This window comes from Phoxinus phoxinus (genome assembly GCF_949152265.1).
Source record: "Phoxinus phoxinus genome assembly, chromosome: 2".
In the NCBI taxonomy this organism is placed as follows: Eukaryota; Metazoa; Chordata; class Actinopteri; order Cypriniformes; family Leuciscidae; genus Phoxinus; species Phoxinus phoxinus.
The window spans coordinates 10,401,658-10,419,515 of NC_136877.1; the positions used below are offsets into that span (position 1 = coordinate 10,401,658).

At 41.3% G+C, this 17,858-nt stretch overlaps 1 protein-coding gene across 2 annotated transcripts in view; it reads right to left on the reverse strand.

The window, feature by feature from the left end:
- Positions 1 to 17,858, reverse strand: part of LOC306989869 (sodium/potassium/calcium exchanger 3) — a 164,321-nt gene that overhangs the window by 46,719 nt on the left and 99,744 nt on the right. The gene's annotated exons all lie outside the window — the stretch shown is intronic.

Consider the following 17,858-nt stretch of genomic DNA (forward strand, 5'->3'; position numbering starts at 1 on the left):
TGTTCATGTAGTGTGTGACAGCTCTAAGTGAATGAAAACACACCGTATATAAAGTTATTGTCTTTCAAAAGTAAGAGTCGACTCTGAGTCAATGAAATTAATTGCCATAAGCCATAAGCCATTCCGTTGTGACGTCAAGATGGAAAAAAATAGCATATTGCCCGTCCACTTATTGTGCACACAGACACCAGGGAAAACTTGAACCTTAAAAACCGCAGCTGATTCCTGTGGATACTGGACAGCATCATAAAATACTCTGTAAATAAATTAGTACAAGTAAAATAATCGGTTGATGGACATGCACTTCTTAATGCTGATGCTGAGGAATTATAGTTGCAACATCTCATAATGTACCTCAAACTGATTAGTGAGAAACGTCCAGGGGTGCGTTTCCCGTACAACTATATAGCTCACTGCTTAACTACCATAGTATGATGCATCGTTGGAGAAATCAACTAGCTAGTCACGACTGTTTCCCGAAACCGTATGTCGCAAAGTATCGTTCAACCACGTTGGTTTATGATGTCTCGCACGTAGTGTGCAAATAACTTATTTCAATTCATCTGTTTGAGATCGAATTAACGCTAGATTTTGTCATATAAGTTACAGACATGGCATCTAAAGACCATATCAAATTTTTCTCAGTTATTTTGCTTTATTACCAGACTCAATATTTGGCCTGTTCTTACATAGTAGAGCACGTTCGCACATGCGCAGTCTTCAAAAACGGTGCTTTAAATCTCTTGACAAACTAGAAGACGTAAATTACATTTGTATGTATTCTAAATAAAAAACACGGGTTGTACTGAATGTCAGCTTTCTTATTTTGCTAAAGATAAGGATTTATTCAGTCTACATCTCATGTAAACTAGAAACTATGCTTCTAACCACAGCTCGAGAGCTCTGGACGATGGTTTCGGGAAACACCAAATCGTTGAACTATGCTGATAACGACGGAACTTGCGACCATAGTTGGCTAACGATGCTTTCGGGAAACCCACCCCTGCTCGAGTTGTCCTTGCGATGAATGTTCGGGTTGAATGAATAGTTCTTCCAATGTTTCATCATCGGACTCACGCTCAGATTGATATGGTAAAATCGACGTCATTGTTCATTACTGTGTTTAGTTTACGGTATAGGAAGCCTCAGGACACACAGAGCTGACGTTGTTATGGCAACGGGAGTTTTTGTTTTTGGAAGGAGGGATTTAGAGAGATTGATTCATCTGGCAAGTTGTTTGAGAATCATTGAAAATCTGGTGATGTGCAAATGTATATTATGAGAAAATGAAAATGAAAGGTTTTTTTTTTACCTTTGATGCATGTAAACCTGTTGTAGGAGACTCCAAAACAACATTAGGAATCGGTAAAATAGCATAATAGGGGCACTTTAATGTTTGCATCACACAACCAGCTCCATTTGTCTGGCTTTTCTGATATAGTAAACTTGTTCGGTAGTTCAGCTGGTACAGCACTGCACCTGTGATGTGGAGAGTTTGGGTACGAGACCTGTGAAATCCGAGTCACAATAAAGAGCTCAAAGACTTGTAGAAGCAAGATAAAACGGCACAGTCACAGTGTGTTTTTAGACCATGTGTGCCTTTGTTAACACTATCAGTTAGGTTTGGTGTAGGGTTTCAGGGCTTTTATTAACAGAGCATAGGGGCTAGAGGTTAAAAGTTTTGTAAAACAGGCCACAAAATTGTAGCACAAGTAAAAAACATTAGTGACCATCTCTGAAAACAACCACAAGTAGTGCAGTTCATCAGTTAAATGTGCATGTGATTAACAATGGACATTCACAAGTTCACACTTCATTTAGAGGGAGTAAAGATTAATGCATATTTGGCGTGCTGTCCCGGGGGAGGGCTCAGAGCTCTGAGTTTGGCCCGAACCTAGAGTACTCCCCCCAAAAGGCTAAAGAGCAGAGGACAGCCGCCAGACTAAAGACCCCCCAAAGGAGTGCCGAGCTTGGCGGGCTGGCATCTCGAGAAGGGGCCTGGTTGCTTGACCAGCATGAAAGGTGCAAGCCCTCCCGACTGGTCATTCCAAATTACAACTGCTCCCCGTTCGCGGGCCAGCAGGGCCTGTCTGTCAGTCAGGCGCTGGGGGCACCACCACAGGCTGGCCCGCGAACGGGGAGCAGTTGTAATTTGGAATGACCAGTCGGGAGGGCTTGCACCTTTCATGATGGGATCATTTCGCGGCAGATCACGGATGGCAGACCGAGAGGGCCATGTAGCTTCGACGGCTCGCAGTCGTCAGGCCCTACCCACCGACGGCGGAGTGACAATTCTGATCTATGCTTACTGGATGGAAAAGAGGATTTGCGGAAAAGAGAAAACATGACTACTCGACCGGGAGATTTCTCGCTGCGTCCGCTGTGAGACCACGCTCGCTGGACGGAAGAGAAAACATAAGTGCTATACCAGGAGAGTTCTCGCTGCGTCCGCTGTGAGACCAATGCTCGCTGGACAGAAGAGAAAACGTAAGTACTCGACCGGGAGATTTCTCGCTGCGTCCGCTGTGAGATCAATGCTCTCTGGACAGAAGGGAAAACGTAAGTACTCGACCGGGAGATTTCTCGCTGCGTCCGCTGTGAGATCAAATGCTCGCTGGACAGAGAAAGAGGAAACCTAGATGCATGCTACATTCGCTAGGAGACCAATGCTCGCTGGACAGAGAAAGAGGAAAACTAGATGCATGCTACGTCCACTGGGAGACCAATGCTCGCTGGACAGAGAAAGAGGAAACATAGATGCATGCTACGCCCACTGGGAGACCAATGTTCGCTGGATGGAGAAAGAGGAAACAGATGCATGCTATGTCCACTGGGAGACCAATGCTCGATGGACGGAGAAAGAGGAAAAAGGATGCATGCTACACCCACTGGGAAACCAATGCCCGCTGGATGGAGAAAAAGGAAACATGGATGCATGCTACCTCTACTGGGAGACCAATGCTGGCTGGATGGAGAAAGAGGAAACTGTTACGACCCCAGTATGGGTCATATTGTGTGGGTTTGGTTGTCTGTTTGTCTCTTGTGTTGTAGGTTGGAGTTGGAGTGAGTGACGTCATGATGACTGAGGGTTTACACCTGTGCTAGAGCTGATGCCGGCAGATAAAGCAGCTCCCTTCAGTCGTGACGGGGCGCTCTCCCCTCGTGCCATGTTGTCGTCGTCATCGTCTTAGTTATTGTTTTATTCCCGTTTCTGTCTAGTCTTTTACTTTTACTTTAATAAATGTTATTCCTTTTTGCATACGAATTAACGTGTCATCTCCTTCTTTGTCGCGGCTTGTGAGCCGGCCGTGACAAAATGGGGGCTCGTCCGCTCGTTTGCTAACTTGTGCAAATTCCTGTTATTTGTTGACATGATTTGGAAGCGTTTTTGTTGCGTTCGGTTACTTTGTAATGAACTTGGCACGTTCATTAACTGAACGTAAAACCGGAAGAATGTTGTTTGGGTAACGCTATTGTTTTGATGTCTAATTCGTCGTTTGGAAGGAAATGCGCGTTGAAATTATTTGTTTTGAGGACATGTTGCTGTATCATCAGTTAGCTATTCTATGCTGTTTCTAAGAGGTAAGTGACTTTGCAAATCTTATCGTGGGGAGAATTTTGTGGATGTTCCCTTGTTAGGTGTAGCTGCTTGGTCCCTTTTGGAACAAGTAGGTAATGTAATTTTTTTTATTTTTGTGTGGTGACCGTGAGTAGAGCAGTTGTCTCGGGAGCATGGCCGTGGTATGAGGTAGTCGCCAGCGTGCTGGTTGCTTTTCTTGTACCAGCGGGAGTTGGTGCTTAAATACCCCTCGCCAGTAACCACACGAAGATTAGGGGTGAGTTAGTTAGTCGTTTTTTCCTATAGATAGGGAAAGGGAACCTTTTATTCCTACCACGTGAGGTTTGTAAGTCACTTTATATTAATTGTAACATATTTTAGAGGAAGTATGTCTAAACTTGTAGAAAGGTTTATTATTTCTCCCTCTGGAGCATTACTTGAGTCGTTTACAAAAGATCAGTTGTTTATGATTGCGGATCATTATGGAATCGAATTTGAGGATAAGAGATTAAAAGAGAGTACAATTAGAGAAACACTTAAAGCAAAATTGATAGAACAAGCTATATTGACTGAAATGTCTGATACAGCTACTGCTCACAGTAAAACAACTGTTGGCACTTTAACTTTTGAACAACAAGAAAGGTTATTGCTGTTACAGCTTGAAATGAAGCGTGAGAAAAATAGAACTAAACAGACGGATATAGAGCTGCAGAAATACCGCTTGGAGATGTTAAGAGAAGGCAAGATAGATGATGGTTCAACTTCAGATTATGCTTTTCAGGGTACTTCTAAAATGTTTGACACGGCGGGAAACTTGCGTTTAATGCCTAAATTTAATGAACGAGATCCGGATACATTTTTTACCTTGTTTGAACGGATTGCGGAAGCGAGAGGTTGGCCCAACAAGGAACGTACACTACTTTTACAGTGCGTGCTTACTGGCAGGGCTCAGGAAGTTTATTCTTCTCTTCCCCTCTCAGATTGTAACGATTATGACATCGTAAAAGCAGCCGTTTTGAAATCGTACGAGTTAGTACCAGAAGCGTACAGACAAAAATTTAGAACATTGTCCAGAGGTGTTAATGTTGCTCATGTTGAGTTTGCTAGAGAGCTCAGTACTGCATTTAATCGCTGGTGTATGGCATCTGACGTAACCACATTTGAGGAGTTGACTGACTTAATCGTGCTGGAACAGTTTAAGAATTCTGTACCTGCTCGTATCGCAACATATATAAATGAGCAGAAAGCGGACACAGCTGCTAAAGCTGCCGAGTTAGCTGATGATTATGTGTTAACACACAAGAGTTTTGAGTTTCGGAAAAGGGATGAATTTTTCGAAGATAAAGGGGATCGTATGTCCAGAAATTCGTCTCTTATCTGTAATTACTGCCATGGTAGAGGGCACTGGAAAAGTGAGTGCCCAGTGCTTAAAGCCAAGAGTAAAGGCGGAAAGGCTCTTCGCATCAAACCAGCGGCTCTTGTGGCACCCGTGTTAACTCCTGTTAATTCATTGTGTGAAGGATTTCCTAAGGCAGGTAACCTTTTAGAAAATGGTGATTATGCGCCTTTTATCACCTATGGACATGTGTCGATGACTGGTACGGAGATAAAAATTCCAGTAACAATATTAAGGGATACGGGAGCTTCGGAATCTTTTATATTGGAGGATGTGTTGCCATTTTCATTTTTTAGTGATACTGGTACTAGTGTTCTTGTTAGAGGAATTGGATTGGATGTGGTGTCTGTTCCTTTACACAGAGTAACGTTGTCATCTGAGCTTGTGAGTGGTGAAGTGGTGATTGGAGTGCGTCCATCATTGCCCGTGGATGGGGTGGATATAATCATGGGGAATAATTTGGCAGGGGGTAGAGTGTGGCCTGATACCTTTTCACCTCCTGTGGTTTTATCTGTTCCCCTTTCAGGTCCTGACGAGAGTCACAAGAACTACCCGGAAGTGTTTACGGCATGTGCGGTAACTCGTTCCATGACCTCTGCTCAGCCCAGGGTGACCTATGATTCTGCTGTAGTCAAACCTTTCTCTTTGCCTGATGACTTTTCTGTTTCTCCTTCTGAGTTGCTCCAGGAGCAGCAACTTGATTCTTCTCTCCATCAATTATTTGAGAGTGTGATGTCTTCTGATGAAATTAGAAATGTTGCTCATGGTTATTTTTTGCAGGATGGAATGTTGGTGAGGAAATGGATTCCTCATGGTAGTGATTTTGCTGGGGATCCTATCATGCAGGTGGTTGTTCCAGAGAAGTATCGCTTACTGGTATTACAGATTTCCCATGATAAACTTGCAGGTCATTTAGGGGTAAAAAAGACCTATCACAGAATCCTTCGTAAATTTTTTTGGTCAAAATTGAAGAAGGATGTGTCACAGTATATCAAGACCTGTCATACTTGTCAACTAACAGGCAAACCAAATCAGAAGATCAAGCCTGCCCCATTGTTTCCTATTCCTGCTGTCAGTCCGCCATTTGAGCACCTGATTGTTGATTGTGTAGGCCCGCTGCCTAGGTCAAAGTCAGGTAGCATTTATTTACTCACTGTCATGTGTTCCTCTACTCGGTACCCAGCAGCATATCCTCTCCGTACGATCACTGCCAGATCAGTGGTGAAAGCCTTGACTCAGTTCATTTCCATTTTTGGCATTCCGAAGATTGTGCAAAGTGATCAAGGTTCTAATTTCACTTCTCATTTATTTTCTCAGGTCTTGAAACTGCTGCACATTAAGCACAATAAAGCTAGTGCTTATCATGCTCAAAGCCAGGGGGTTTTGGAGCGTTTCCATCAGACGCTGAAGTCTTTACTGCGTTCTTATTGTACTGAGATGGGAGGTGATTGGGAACAAGGATTGCCGTGGTTGATGTTATCAGCACGTGAGGAATGTCAGGAAAGTACTGGGTTTAGTCCCAATGATTTGGTGTTTGGGCACACAATTCGGGGACCACTGGCTGTACTCCGAGACCAGTGGGTTGAAAGTACACCACCAAAAAACTTGATAAGTTATGTGAATGACTTTAGGCGTATATTATATGAAGCAGGTAAGATGGCAAAAGAACAATTGCATTCTTCGCAAAAGCGTATGAAGACCATTTTCGATCGACGAACTGAGGAACGTAAGTTCATGCCTGGTGATCAGGTGTTGGCTCTATTACCTGTGGAGGGCTCACCATTTCAAGCTCGGTTTACAGGTCCGTATGTGGTAGAAAAACAAGTTACTGACTTAAATTATCTGATTGCCACTCCAGAGAGAAGAAAGTCCACCCAGTTGTGTCATGTTAATTTGTTGAAGCCATATTATTGCCGTTCTCACAAGATGCCAGACGATGAGGTAAAATCTGCATTACTAGTTGAGAGAGTCTCGCTTGTTCCTATGGGGGAGGGAATAGATGAGGGAGTTTCTTTTCCAGAGGATACAGTTCTGTTGGGTCGTCTAAAAAATTCAGAGACTCTTAAAAATTTGAATAAAATGTTGGCCCATTTGCCTGATGATAAATGTGGTGATTTGATTGATATTGTTAATCATCATGTTTCCTTATTTGGTGATGTACCTTCGCGTACACATTGGTTGGAGCACGATATTGATGTCGGGGATTCGGTGCCCATTCGCCAGAATTTTTATCGGGTGTCCCCAAATAAACTCCTGCATCTTAAAGCTGAAGTCCGGTATATGCTGGATCATGATATTGCACGACCTTCATTTTCCAGTTGGGCATCTCCCTGTTTGCTTGTAAATAAATCAGACGGTACTTATCGGTTTTGCACCGACTATCGTAAAATAAATAGAGTAACAAAACCAGACTCATTTCCACTGCCTCGTATTGAGGATTGTGTTGATCGGGTTGGGTCAGCGAAATTTGTAAGCAAGTTCGATCTGCTTAAAGGCTATTGGCAAGTCCCGTTGACCAAAAGAGCTCAAGAGATTTCCACTTGTATTACATCGGAGGGGTTATTCTCTTATAACGTTATGAGTTTTGGCCTCAGAAATGCGCCTGCAACCTTTCAGCGGCTTATGAATAGGGTTGTTTCTGGGTTGGAGGGAGTGGCCGTCTATTTAGACGATGTAGTAGTTTTTAGTGATTCATGGGAGCAGCACTTGAAGCATATTGCAGACCTGTTCTCTCGTTTTGTAGATGCTGGTCTGACCGTCAATCTGGCTAAATGCGAGTTTGCCAAAGCCACTGTGACTTACTTGGGTAAGATAGTTGGACAAGGTTGTGTGCGACCAGTTCGGGCCAAGGTGGAGGCCATTGATCGATTTCCTTCTCCTACTACTAAGAAGGAGTTAATGCGTTTTTTGGGGCTAGTAGGTTACTACCGGGGATTTTGCAGGAATTTTTCTACCGTGGTAGCCCCACTAACTGATTTGTTGAAAGCAAAAGCCGCTTTTGTTTGGACATCTGTCTGTCAGGACGCTTTTGAGGCAGCTAAATCACTGCTTACTTCCACTCCTGTGTTGGCAGCGCCTCGTTTTGATCGTGCTTTTCAGTTGTGCGTAGATGCTAGCAATGTGGGTGCTGGAGCAGTGTTGTTACAGGCTGATGAGGAAGGAGTTTACCGTCCAGTATAGCTACTTCTCAAAGAAGTTTAATTCATATCAGTTGAATTATGCTGTGGTTGAAAAGGAGGCATTAGCTTTGATTTGGGCTTTGCATCACTTTGAAGTGTATGTGGGATCTGTGTCAGACCCATTGGTTGTGTATACGGACCACAACCCGCTCATCTATTTACACTCTTTGCGGTGCCCAAACCAACGATTGACTCGTTGGTGTCTTTTCTTGCAATCATACGCACTTGACATCCGGCATATCAAGGGGACAGACAATGTGGTTGCTGACGCATTGTCTAGAGCTCCTTATTACTTTTAACTGATTGACTAACTGTTTTGTTTCGCTCTACTTGTCTTTCTTAAATTGCTTCCACAGGGCCCGTGGTTGCTGAGGATATTGGAGAGTATTACAGAGCGGTGGGTCTTTCCAGTATGGGGAGTTATCCGGTGACGGGTTTCATAAATGTCCACCCTTTTTCTATGGGGGGGGGGGGGGGGGGGTTACGACCCCAGTATGGGTCATATTGTGTGGGTTTGGTTGTCTGTTTGTCTCTTGTGTTGTAGGTTGGAGTTGGAGTGAGTGACGTCATGATGACTGAGGGTTTACACCTGTGCTAGAGCTGATGCCGGCAGATAAAGCAGCTCCCTTCAGTCGTGACGGGGCGCTCTCCCCTCGTGCCATGTTGTCGTCGTCATCGTCTTAGTTATTGTTTTATTCCCGTTTCTGTCTAGTCTTTTACTTTTACTTTAATAAATGTTATTCCTTTTTGCATACGAATTAACGTGTCATCTCCTTCTTTGTCGCGGCTTGTGAGCCGGCCGTGACAAAACATAGATGTATGCTACTTCCGCTGGGAGACCAATGCTCGCTAGACGGAGAAAGAAAACCCATATGGACGACCCGGAGGGTTTTAATCGATGAGGGTTTGGTGGAATTTTTTTAATGTGGAACCGGTTGGTCCTGATGTAGCTTTAGAAAGCATCCGAGTACTATCTTCCGAGAGCTTGGATCTGCTGTGGGAGAGGTCTTTTTGGGCTGCTGAGGTTGCTACCCCGATGCAGAAAGAGTGACTGTAGATTTTTTTTTTTTTTTTTTTGCTGGGACCCCTGACTGTTTGAGAACGGATATGAGGTGTTTCTGGAACCAAAAGCGTATCACAGGTTTGTTGGAGTCATCTATGAATAGGGGTTCAAGAAGGGATTTAGCCTGAGAGCTTCTTCATTGAAGATATGCCAGAATGGACTGGCATGGTTGGATTAGCAATGAGAGGTTGTCTGGTGTCAGGGCGGGTGGGATGTGATCGTCAGATCCCTTTTATCAGGAGGGAGGTTTGTAAATTATTTATCTCTGGGTAGGGGGTGCCGTAAATCAACTTGTGGAAAAATTGGACGCCGCTAAGGTAGTCTTTGATGGACCCTGACTTGCAGGCCCTTAACACTGTTGATATGGGAGATGAATGAGGTGATTGAAAGGAGAGAAAAATCAGGGAACTGCATGTTATATGCAAAGTGGAATCCTTTGAAACATCTCCATGCGGTCACGTAGGATTGGATGGTTCTGGGGGAAACTGCTTCGAGGATGGTGTTCAAAAGAGACTCAGCTTTTCATAGAATGTAGAATTTATCCAATTGTGTTTGAAAATAACTAGGATTACTAAAATTTGCCATGGAAACACACTGCTTATTATTTTTTTTCTGTGTGCGACTACCGATCAAAAATGAGTATCCAGATGGCATAACTGTGCTCGTGACTCAATGACTGAAGCAATGCGAAATTTAACCAGGGAAAGAATCTGTGGCGCGGCTTACTGAGGGCCTGATGCGGCGGTGGAGGGTGACATTGCCCAAGACGCGAGCGTGTGCTCAGCGGGCCTTATTGTCCATTTCTCTACAGCAGGAATTATTGAATGGTCCGGTTAAGAGAAATGCGCGGAAGGAGATCGCGGATGTTTCGCCCGTGGTGCCGAGGACCCATTTGTTTGGCCTGATGCCCACGAGATAACACAAGAGGATTGCGGCAAAGATTCCGGACGAAAGATTCTTCATCGGATGGGATAGCTCGTTTCGGACATGTTAGGAAGGTAGGGCGGGGCCAAATGCTACTAAACCGTCAACGAATTGAGGAGAGATTGCTGAATATAGCTACACCTCTTATCGTTGATTGCTGAGTGCTCTCCACTCGTGTTAATTATCTGAACTTGCTCCTCCCGAACTTTGTTAATAAAACATCATTTAATATTCCACGCAGGGCACACAACAATATTTTTGTCAGGAAATCATATATTTGATCAATAATCAAAATGCAAAAGCACTTTCCATAAGAGGTCACGATGTACAGTATCAAAAGCCTTGGAAAGATCCACAAAAGCAATGAACAAATTCTTATGTTGCTCACGACATTTCTCCTGCAAGTAGCCTAAATATCATGTCCACTACACTTCAACCTCCTCTGAATCCACTTTGGGATTCTGGCAGTAGATTTTCAGAAATGGCATTGACAAGTCGATGGAGTATGACCTTTGCCAGAACTTTCCCGGCAGCTGAAAGAAGTGAGATCCCCGTACTATTTTCACAGATTGGCTCACCCTTGTTTTTATATATTGTGACAAGATATGCATACTTTGCATATTTGTAATATTTTTGGAATATTTTCTTGATGCCACACTAGGGTGATGAACTGATGGATTGCCCTTGAGCAGAGGTACCCTCCTTCAGGAGCTCAGCAGGAATACAATCAGGTCCAGGGGACCGTTTTTCAATTCCTTGATTGCAGCATACACTTGGAAAAATATGAAAAATATGGTGGGACATCAAGACTGAGATTTTAGATTTTAGCATTTAGAGATATTAACCTAACACACAAACAAGCACACAAGTGACACAACAGACGCTCACTCACTTCACACAAGCGGCTATGTCTCACACACGAAAAACTGTATCGCACGCGTGCTACTGTAGTAAATTTATTCACAACACAAACCTATTTTTTCATGTTATGTGTGACATATGTCACACTATACATCCCTGGGTTTAGTGTAGGTGGTAAGTTATTTTCTTCAGCACCACTCACCGGTCATGTCACTTTAAAGTGCCCTGAAATGTTCAAGAAGAAATGCTTTTTATGTGTTTACATGTCTGGCTTGTGTCAGTGTGCAAATACGTCACTGTGACTTTTTACCACACAGTCGTCTGCTCCGTCTCTTGGATACAAGCAGCCAATTTGGCCTTGTGTTTCCCTTTTTCTTAGCAGCTGGAGCCAAGTTTAGCTACAGTGCAGCTGAACTGACTGAAAGCAGCTCAAGGATGGCTTACCCAGTTCTATGTGACAATCAAATCAAGGAAGTATAGTGTAAAATACCTCAAATTGCAAGAAAAAATTGGATAGAGAAAAGGCTTTGGTGGCTTGAATGTATGAGAGAAATATGACAGCATCTGTCTTTCTGTCTGATTGTGTGACTAGCAATTCAAGTATGAAACAAAGTGGAATCAGCTATGAAGCAGCTCTACAGAAGATACCATTATTTAGAGTTTTGTTCTCATACAATAGTGTAAATGCAGTCAAATCAATACAATTACTAAATATTTAGTCTTTTTTTTTTTTTACATATTGTGTTTAAATAACATTTCACAACTCTATTAATCTGACCTGTGAATTATGTAAAAAGAAAAAAAAAGAAAAAAGAAAGAAGTGAAAATAAGTGGCCAACTGATATCAGGTAGCTTCAGGCCACAATTTACTAATGCAAATATGGGGACACACAGTGGCAGAGCTTGTCTTTTCGCTATGTGGGTGCAAGTGAGAAAGCTTCAGTTAGGTGTAAGTTCCAAAAATAAAGCCTATATAAAATTGCTGTGGAAAATGGCACATCATTATTTTAACTAACTATTAAAGTACCAAGATTTTTGTATTATAATTTAAAGTTCTTCAAGTCAAAACGGCTGTTACGAAGGTAAGCAAGTAAAATTTAAGCAGGACTTGCAACTGGCAAAGTTTAAAGGAATAGAAAGCCAAAAATAAATATTCTGTCATCATGACATTCCAAACCTTTACAAGAAAAAGAAAAAAAATATTAGGGTAAAGATAATTTAGTTAAAAAAGTTAAACGTATTTAATTTAAAACATAAAATAATAAATAAATAAATAAATAATAAAAGTTTGTCCAAATCTCCCCTGTATTATTATTAGACATGATAGATTCATATTGATTTCAATTTTGACTGAGAAGAGAAGCAGCCTTATAAAATTATCTGTACAATTTTTATGCCTAATTTTGCATCAAAATAATATTATGGGTTCAATACAAGTTAAGTTCAGTTGACAGAATTTGAAGCTTAATGTTGATTACCACAAAATAACCAATTTTTTTCTTAAAATAATAATAATAATATAATAAAAGACTAAGGTTACAGTGCACCACTTACAATGAAAATGAATAGGGAATGCGTTTAAAGAGAATTTAGAGGAGAAATACATCAATTATTTTGTTAAAAAATGGTGTATTATTTGAGCTGTAGTGACACGATTGGTTTAGGGTTACGATGAAGTTGTAAAACTGGATATAATTTACAAATTTACAAATATAATTATTTATGTCTGGTAGCTGTACTTAATTTTTATAGATTGGCTCCGTACACACACTTCCATTGTAAGTGCCAGATTTTTGCTGGAGGGACAAGTGGGAATTCCTTTTTTCGTGGTAAACAACAGTATGCTATAAATTGCAGTACTGAGCTTAACTTGCATTGAATCTGGAATATTCCTTTAATGTGCAGTTTTAAATATGCTGATTAAAGCTTTTAAATGTATTTAGCAAAGAGCAGTACATTTTACTTAATGTTACTAATAGAGGGTATGCGTGACTAGGTGGGAATCATTGCCACCCATTGAGTGGCAGAAAACTCTGTATCGTCTGCTTGAAGATAACAGCTGACAGTTATCCAACTTTAAAAGTTTCTACAAAATATATTGAAACAACCATCCATTGATGTCCTTGTCACTTTTATCCATCTTGAAGTACGACCAAGCATCAAGTCATATTTATTAGTGCTTCACACTACACTCTAAAAAATGCTGGGTTGTTTTAACCCAAATTTGGGTCAAATATGGACGAACCCAACCGTCTTTAGAGTGTACACATCGTTTAGTGTCTTATGCCTGTAGTGCTTCAATAAGTTTTAGGTTTGTTTTCCTCCTGTTTTGCAGTTTCCCCTATTAAATCCAATGCATATTGGATTATGCATATTAAAGTCAATGCATATACCTCCTATATTACCTAATTACCATTTTTGTTTGTGTCCATGATCCAAATGCCCTTTAGTAAATGAAATCAGTAATTCTATGTGATCCCTTTTGTTTTATTCCAATATTAGTTGTTCGCATAACAAATAGTAACATTCAAGCAACATTGAATATTACTTTCAAATAGCAATTACTTAAATAGCAATTTACTGATATCTAGATTTTGATCAATACTTTAGTTTCATCACTGGATTGAAAAATGCCATAGGATGTGACAATATAGCCACACTTTAACACAAATATCTCAAGGTCTAAACATTTGATTGGCTCCAAATAAAAAGTAGAATGACAGTAGGCCTAATAAACATGCATTTGCTGTGAAATATACATATTTTCTCTTATAAAACAAGTAGATTTATATGGTCAATGGGCTTGTTGGGGCTACTTTCCCCAAATATTTGGCAAATCATATCAAAAGCATCCACATTGTGACAACCAGTTACTTCTGCTCATGTCATGTGACCTTTATGCAGCATGTCAGAAGAGGTAACACTCAAGGTCTTTGATTATAACAACGTCAAACATGATGCATGATTTGTTTTTTATTTAACGGCAGCAATTGGGGTTGTCTTTGTAAGGGATTCTCTAGCCACCTACTCCTGTGAAATGTACACAAATATTTGGCCAACGCAAAGAACATCATGTGCAATGATTACTGACATGCCTAAAAATAGCACCTTCCCTTTCCTTCTCATTCTTTATTTCCTCCCACCTTTCTCTCTTTCTCTCTCACACACACACTCTCTCTCTCTCTCTCTCTCTGCCTCTGTCTTTTTCATCTAAGCTCTCGCTCTCTCACAGCTCTCCACAAACACACGCACTCCAAAATTTTGCATTCAGTTGCCAAGCAACACAAACCTCAAAGGACGGGGTCTGCCGTCTAGTCTTTTTAAAGGAACAAAAACAATGGTGAGGACGAGAGAGAGAGAGACAGAAGGGGGAAAATGAAATTGATCTCAGACTTATTACATAATCCCTTCTAATTACTGAAGAACAGTTAAAGAAATTGCGTCTATTAAACATTATATTGCTCAGCTCTCATAGATGAGCAAAAACATCCATTGGTAGAGCTCTACAACACATTTTCAGACAATGAGAGTTATTAACTGTCACAAATATGTACCATTTACTGCACAGTGGTCAATATTTTAACATTAACACTCACACTTAAAAGTAAGCACTTTATGCACTGCTTTTAACTTTTAAGTTAACATAACACATTACAAACTAACTTACATTATAAACATAACTAATATAATATAACAATGAGCACTATATTTTACATTTGTAAACCTTTGTTAATGTTAGTGAATACAATTGTTCATATTTATGTTAGTACACAAAGCAGAAGAAATAGTGTTTATTCTTAGTTCATAGTCATTGTGAAGTGTTACTGGTACCTGTTGGACTTATTACCGATATTAGTAATAATCACCTTTTACACACTAACTAAAGTTGAAAAAGTGAAAAAGCATAATAGGACCCCTTTAACGTTAGATGTAATATTGAGAATAACACAGCACATTTCAGCACTTATACCTGTGTGTATGTTAAGCAACACATCAAAATAATTGCATTTATTATTGCTATCTATTTAAAAGTAAAACTTTTTTTCAAATTACAAAGTGCACTTTTTAAAAGCGTACTTAAGTATGTTAAGAAACAGTCATGAATGTGTACTCTAAGTACACTTAAGTGGCCTTTTATTTAATAAATTTTAAATTATGTGCAAGTACAGCTTTTTAAAATGTAAGATTTAAAGGTTATAGGTTCATATTCAACACAGTTAAATACACTTGTTTTTCACAAAGATATGAGGAGCATTCTGCATGAATGTGAGTCTTTTTTTCTTTTTCTTTTTTCTTGTATGCATATGTAAGTTTGAAACATGTCCCAAATGTCACCTCATACCTAAATCTCCAGTCAGATCATTTGATGGAGTAAAGGTTGACCTGTTTTAGACTTCATGACTTCCTGTCAATGCAGTAAGAGAGCAACATTATTGAGATTTTGTTGATTATAATTGGTGCAATGTTGTTTTGTTGCGTCACGTCGAGTGCTTGCATGCACAGGGTTAAAAAACAAAAGAACTGGGTCATGCATAGAGCTCACACATTGCAGTGTCTCTTACTGTGCACTGAAAAAAAGTGAAATTGTGCATTTGTTACCTTAAAGGGCTATTTCAACCTGATCAGACCCTAATGACGTGAATAGACGTAACCAAATGTAGTCTCAGAGACAGAGTCAATAACTCATTTGTGCTAACACACTTTGATTTGACCTATTCACTGGGGAAATCAGATTCTCTATATCAAAAGATCTAGTTTGATAGTCTTATGATCTACTTTATCCTTGTTACCCCTTATTTGAAGACTGCAATTGTATTTCTTTAAAAAAACTGTACTTGCAGCAGTGGTTGAACTAGGGTTTTATACATAGGGTGGTCAAAGCTAGGAAACCTAAACCCCCCAAAGCCCTCTCTGGTATCCCTGTGCAGGTCTTTGGCTCCGTCTCAAGCTTCTCGATCCCCAGCTCGGCACGGTGATGCGGATTCCTCGGCTTCACCTTGGGCCTCATGTCCAAAACTCCACCTCAGCCTGTCAGTCCATCAGCTCCGCCCGGGTCTCCCTAGGCTCTACCGTGATCCTCCAGCCTTCGAGCTCCACCGTGCTGCACCTTGGTCAGTCGTCGTTCTGCCTCCACCACAGACTTCGGGACCCTCGGGTGCACCTCATCCCTCCACTCCTTCGTCTATGTCGGGGTCCTCCCTCCCTCAGGCGTCGCCCTAGTCTGGGGTCTGTCGTCTTGTCTTTTTAAAGGAACAAAAACAATGGTGAGGATGAGAGAGAGAGACCATCAGCCATCAGTCCATCAGCTCCACCCCGGGTCTGCACTCCCTAGGCTCCACCGTGGTCCTCCAGCCTGCAAGCTCCACCGTGCTCCTTCGTCCTCCCAGCTGCACCTTGGTCAGTCGTCGTTCTGCCTCCACCACAGACTTCGGGACCCTCGGTTGCACCTCATACCTCACCTTTAGCCTCTCAGGCGTCGCCCTGGTCTGCCAAAATCCCATCTCCACCTTGGTCCTGCGATCCAGCAGCTCTGCCTAGAACTTCCAGGCCTGCGGTGGACCGTCACCCTCTCAGCTCCGCATGGGTCTCCACTTCCAACACTAATTGAAGTCAACTGAAGTCCTCAACATACCTTCCCCTGGCGTAGATGCAGGAGGGCAACTGCTGAGTTAAAGGGGTCATGAACTGGATTGTTTTATTATTTAATCATGTTGCCTAGGGTGCCCTTATAATGTTAGTATGATTTTTACATCAAAAAGCCATCGAGATTAACGAGTCGTGAAAAGTATTGTTTAAAGCATTTTATTTAAATCTATCCCATCACATAAAAGGTTGGAGTGATGAGCACTGAGCAGATGACAGTCTGTTGATCAAGTGAATGAAAAGATCTTATCATTGCAACGCAATTTCTGCACTTTCACAAATGCTTTTACCAAATAACAATGCAAACACGATGTAAATACAGTAAGAGCTTCGTTGTGCAGTGTAAGAGCATCATTGATTTCATAACGAGTTTTGGCAAGTGTCCAGATAAACTCGGAGATTTGAAAAGGGAACGTTTTTTGATCGCTTTCTGTATATAATTTAATCGCAATTTAAAAAAGATTATTTTCATCCTGTTAAGAGAAACGATGTGAAGTTGATCGTTTAGTCACTGATGCATAAACAGTTTTGAAAGATTTTGAGAGAGATAATCAATCTGAACTTGAATAATTACACATCAGAAATAACTGATCGCAGATCAGGCATGAACACATGGTAACTTACATGTTTGTGGCGTTTCTGGCAGATCCGTGTCGTAAAAGTCTGTTTGCAAAACCTGTGTCGGACTCGGAAATTGTGACTGATTTACTGATTTAATAAAGTTTAACCACGCATTCTTAATATTGGAATCCGAAGGAAGCTTGACTGTCTTCTTCCACAACCAGGCACTGCATGGGCGGGGCTAAACAGGCAGTGTTGAAGTAGGCGTTGATGATCTTCTGCGGAGGCGGTGTTTGATACCCTATGACGTCATAGATCCCCACTTTGAAAAACATGTTGTTCGCTGGGCCTGGTGTCAATAAAAGCATCTATTGGACTGAAACTTTCAGGATATTCTTATAGTATGATGACCTCTTATAGGGCCTATGTGAAAAGCTCAAGGAAAATTAGATTTCTCAGGTCATCACCCCTTTACATTTTTTTCACACTGGAGGCAAGTAGCAGAACCCAAGTGTAGTTTATTTATGTAGTGGGGTAGAAGTTGAAGGACTACAAACTAGATGGACTACAAATCCCATGAGTTAAGATGCTATAAAGGGAAACCAAACGGTTTAGACTTCCTCTTTGAGGTACCATGTGTCAAGCAGGAAAAGTTGTTTGGTGTCTTTCAAG